Source organism: Pleurodeles waltl, chromosome 7 (assembly GCF_031143425.1).
Source record: "Pleurodeles waltl isolate 20211129_DDA chromosome 7, aPleWal1.hap1.20221129, whole genome shotgun sequence".
Lineage (NCBI taxonomy): Eukaryota > Metazoa > Chordata > Amphibia > Caudata > Salamandridae > Pleurodeles > Pleurodeles waltl.
The window spans coordinates 777,178,141-777,183,658 of record NC_090446.1 but is presented as its reverse complement, the minus strand read 5'-3'; positions in this window follow the sequence as shown (position 1 = coordinate 777,183,658).

Here is a 5,518-nt window from a genome sequence, read left to right as displayed (position 1 = left end):
TGATTGACGTGTCCTGGGAACAGAGGTATGGGCCCGCTGGGTGGGTGCTGTGCTGGTGTTTTCTGAGGGGGGAGGCTCTGTGGTGGTGTGAGAGTGTGCCTGGGTAACCGACTGTCCGGAGGTCCCTGATGGGCCAGGTTGGTCATCCGGATCCAGATGATCAGAGCTGCTGTCATCACTGTGGGCCTCTTCTGGGGGGGACTGGATGTTAGTGGAACCTCTTTGCCGGTGACATTGGCTGGGTTACCTGTGGGAATGTAAATGCAGTGTTATTTTATCTCGTGTGACATCTTGTGCATGGATGTGTTGCCCTCTATGGTTGTTATTGCCCTGGCAGCTTTGACTTGTGTGAGTTGTTATTTGGTGGGCTAGCAGTTTACCTCTAGGGTGCATGCTGTGGTGATAGTTGTCCATGCAGGGCTGTGAGTGGTGTCCATGCATTGGTGGTGCATGCAGGGCTTGGCATTGGGATGAGTGGATTGTGATGGTGGGGTGTGTGGGAGGTGGTGGAGTGATGGGAGTGAGGGTAAGGGTGGGGGTATGTGACATGCAGGTAGGGGGTGATAGTAATAGAGACTTACCAGAGTCCAGTCCTCCTCCTACTCCTGCCAGGCCCTCAGAATGCATTATTGCCAAGACTTGCTCCTCCCATGTTGTTAGTTGTGGGGGAGGAGGTGGGGGTCCACAGCCAGTCCCCTGTACAGCCAGTTGGTGTCTTGCTGCAATGGAACGCACCTTCCCCCGTAGGTCGTTCCACCTCTTCCTGATGTCATCCCTTGTTCTGGGGTGCTATACCACGGCGTTGACCCTGTCCACGATCCTCTGCCATAGCGCCATCTTCCTAGCAATTGATATCTGCTGCACCTGTGATCCAAATAGCTGTGGCTCTACCCGGCTGATTTCCTCCACCATGACCCTTAGCTCAGAGAGGGGTGTTGTTGTGGTGCCATGGGTGTAATGTAATGTGGGGTGTGTGGGTGGTGTATAGGTGATGGTGGTGTGTGGCTGTGGTCTTGTCTGTGGTCTTGCTATCTCTCTTGTGGCACTTGTTTGTACTTGTAAAGGGTTGTGGGTAATGTGGGCCTGTTTTATAGTGGTGTGGGTGTGTGGGTGTGGTGTGTGTTTGTGTGTCAGGTGTGTGTAGTTTAAATTGACCAATGTTCTGTAGTTTTGTTCGTGTGTGTGTCTTTTGAGCGCAGCGGTATGTACCGCAAATCATTTACCACTGTTGAATGTCCGCTGTTGTGGGCGTACTTCTGTAGGCCTAACGGTGTGGGTTTTGATAGTGCCACTTTATCACTGACCTTTGGTGTGGCAGACTTTTGTGTGTGGCTGAATAGTGACGGATTGCTGTGAGTGTGTCATAATATGTGTAGCGGATATACGCCACCGCCGCGGTATGTTGGCGGCAGTCGGCATGGCGGTAAATGGGATTTACCGCCAATGTCATAATCAGGGCCTTAATGTTTGGGAAATACCAAGACAAGGTAAGGAAGGATGTGCATAGTTATGCAGATTTTAGATTGGATGCTGAGCAGAAAATGTGGAGAACAAACATGATAGAGGGAATCAAGCTGTACCGCGCTCTGACTATTGATACGACTGAGGGAAAAAGGAAAGGAAAACAATGGAAAAATCTGAGGGAGGAAAAGCCAAGGGACCCTGATGACATGAGTATGGACAGTGATGGGAATTCTGGGGATAGCCTTTTTGACATCCTACCTTCTGAAAGTCCACCCCCTTGTAATGAAAATAGAAGCAAAAGTGGAAACCAGAATGTTGGTGGTGGTGGTCCAGTTACTATTGCGACTTCCCCAATCAATTCAACACCTAGTTTGGTGGGAGTTCCTTCTACTAGTGTGCCTTGGGAATCTCGGTGAGGAGGACAGGGAGAATGTGTCCTATTGACCCTACAGTGAGTATTCTGGATGCTCTTACAGTTCCAGTCACTATTGGTTCAGTAGTTCCTATGTACAAGACAGAAGGTCCAGCGAGAAATACGTATAATCTGCATGTATCCAGTACATTGAAAGATAGAGTGGAGTTACAAATGTTTCACGTGCCAGGAATTGTATTCCTTTAATCCCAACTCATGCTAATAACCATGTGGGGCAAGTGCAGATACAACAATTAACATGTCAGGATGTTCTTCTGTAGGATCATATCAAAATATGCCCTTTCATACTGCTCCTATATAGGATCCACCTTTGAATCAAGGAAACAATTCCACCCCAAATATTCCTGTGGTTACAAAATCTATTAGTGCCAAGGAGGTAGATGAATGGGTAAAATTATTAACCCCTTCCCCGCCACGGACGTAATGGTTACGTCCATGGCAGCGCCCGTGTGGCGCCATGGACGTAACCATTACGTCCAGGGACTGGCAGTCGGGGGAAGCGCTAGCGCTTCCCCCGAGGGCCGCCCCCCAACACCCCCAGGCCAGGGCTGAAAGGGGAATCCCTTCCCCTTTCACGCCCACCCCCCCCCGCCCCCCCCCCATGACGTCAGCGCGCGATCGCGCGCTGATTTCATGGAAACGGGGAATGACGCGCTGGAAGCCATTTGCTTCCAGCGCGTCAAGGGAGAAGGTGAGTATTTCACCTTCGTGCGGGGTGGGGGTGCTCTCAGAGAGGCATCGAGGGAAAGGAAAGGGTTTTCCTTTCCCTCGATGTCTCTTTGAGCATTCCTGCTGCCCGATCGCGATGCGATCGGGCAGCAGGAATGCCCACTAGACACCAGGGATTTCTGTATGTGTGTGTGTGAGTGAATATTAGTGTAGGGGAGCGACCCCTTGGGCAAGGGTCGCTCCCCTTTGGGGGCACATGCTTTTTACGTCGTTTCTGCCCCCCCTGGGGGCAGATTGGCCCTATTTTTAGGCCGATCTGCCCCCAAGGGGGGCAGAAAGCCACTAGACACCAGGGATTTTATTGTTGCTGTGTATTTTTTGTGTTGGGGGGCGGCCCCTTGGGCAAGGGTCGCTCCCCTTTGGGGGCACATGTATTTTACGTCGTTTCTGCTCCCCCTGGGGGCAGATTGGCCCTATTTTTAGGCCGATCTGCCCCCAAGGGGGGCAGAAAGCCACTAGACACCAGGGATTTTATTGTTGATTTGTATTTTTTGTGTTGGGGGGCGGCCCCTTGGGCAAGGGTCGCTCCCCCTTGGGGGCAAATGTATTTTACGTCGTTTCTGCCCCCCCTGGGGGCAGATTGGCCCTATTTTTAGGCCGATCTGCCCCCAAGGGGGGCAGAAAGCCACTAGACACCAGGGATTTTATTGTTGATGTGTATTTTTTGTGTTGGGGGGCGGCCCCTTGGGCAAGGGTCGCCCCCAGGGGCCCTCATGTATTTTTGGGCAGTTCTGCCCCCCTTGGGGGCAGAGAGGCCTATTTTTTTTAGGCCTTTCTGCCCCCAAGGGGGGCAGAATCCCAATAGCGCCAGAAATAGTATGTATGTATGTGTGCTTTGTGTTGGGGGGTGGCCCCTTGGGCAAGGGTCGCTCCCCCCAGGGGCGCAATGTATTTATTGTCGTTTCTGCCCCCCTTGGGGGCAGATTGGCCCTATTTTTAGGCCGATCTGCCCCCAAGGGGGGCAGAAAGCCACTAGACACCAGGGATTTTATTGTTGATGTGTATTTTTTGTGTTGGGGGGCGGCCCCTTGGGCAAGGGTCGCCCCCAGGGGCCCTCATGTATTTTTGGGCAGTTCTGCCCCCCTTGGGGGCAGAGAGGCCTATTTTTTTTTAGGCCTTTCTGCCCCCAAGGGGGGCAGAATCCCAATAGCGCCAGAAATAGTATGTATGTATGTGTGCTTTGTGTTGGGGGGTGGCCCCTTGGGCAAGGGTCGCTCCCCCCAGGGGCGCAATGTATTTATTGTCGTTTCTGCCCCCCTTGGGGGCAGATTGGCCCTATTTTTAGGCCGATCTGCCCCCAAGGGGGGCAGAAAGCCACTAGACACCAGGGATTTTATTGTTGATTTTTATTTTTTGTGTTGGGGGGTGGCCCCTTGGGCAAGGGTCGCCCCCAGGGGCCCACATGTATTTTTGGGCAGTTCTGCCCCCCTAGGGGGCAGATATGCCTATTTTTTAGGCCTTTCTGTCCCCAAGGGGGGCAGAATCCCCATAGCGCCAGGGATACTATGCATGTGTGTGTGCTTTGTGTGGGGGTGTGGCACCTTGGGCAAGGGTCGCCCCCCCCCAAATGGTGCAATGTAATCTGGGTGATTTCTGCCCCCTCCCCTTGGGGGTAGATTGGCCTATTTTTTTTTTAGGCCCATCTTCCCCCAAGCAGAGAAGACTAGACACGGGAAAATGAAAAAATGGTTAGTGGCGGAGTGTTTGTCAACTGGCGAAGTATTTACTTTTATGATAATAACAGTTTTTCTCCTTTTTGTTTTAGTTCAAAGCTTTTGCTGACTTTGCTGTGGCTTGTTGCAGTTTTGGCAGTAGTTGTCCTGCGGTTTGCGTAGTTGCATGTTTTAGGTAAGTAAATAAATTTACTCCAAGTGAGTATTGTTGCAATGCATGAATGACATGTTTGTAGGTGGTGTACTGAATGCAGGATTGTGTGTGAAATTGTCCTTAGAGTTATGCACAATGATTATTGTGTTGTCTTATGTCTAATTTGCTTTTTTTTTTCTCTTTTTAGTGGGATATCGTTGGTGATTGCTGTGGCTGTGCAGAGTAGTTGCTGGTGAGTCAAGCTTTTTCAGGCAAGTGAGCAGTATAGTTTTTGAGTTTATAATTCTTAGTGATAAACCTATACTTTGTTACTTATCTTACACAGTGCTGGTTGTTGGTGGTGTATTTGTCCAGTTAATTTTAGTAGGAAGGATCATGGCCAGCCGTAGGATGACCGCTCAGCAGGTTGTTAGTGTGCTTTTTGAGTCATCTTCTGACCATGAATATGAGACTGACTCTGCATCTGAGGCAGAGGAGGAAGTGCAGGATTCTGGAAGTGAATTTTCTGTCAGAGATGAATCATCTGATGATGAAGCCACTCTCAGTGCTGATGAAGGGCCTGTTTTAGAGGAGGACAGTGATGTGCCAATGGTGCAGGAGCCAGCGGCTGAAAGGCTTCCCATTGGAAGACCTGACGCATGGGTTGCACCAAACATGGAGCAGCCACAGTTGCCTGCGTTTACTGGTTTTCCAGGGTGTCGAGTTAATACGGAAAACTTTTTGCCCGTCAACTTTTTTGAGTTGTTTATGGACGATATATTTTTGGAAGAGATTGTTGAGCAGACTAATTTGTATGCAGAGCAGTTTTTGAGGGACAACGCTGCCAGACTTAGGCCACACTCTAGAGCTAGCCGGTGGATTCCCACAAATCTGGAAGAGTTTAAAAAGTTCTTGGGTTTAACTTTTTTGATGGGGCTGATAAGGAAGCCGTCGCTGTCTTCATATTGGTCTACTAGTCCCTTGATGGCAACTGCTATATTTCCTGCCATCATGAGTCGTAACCGGTATGAGCTTCTTCTTCGGATGTTGCATTTTGTAGATAATGCTTTAGCCTTGCCACGAGAT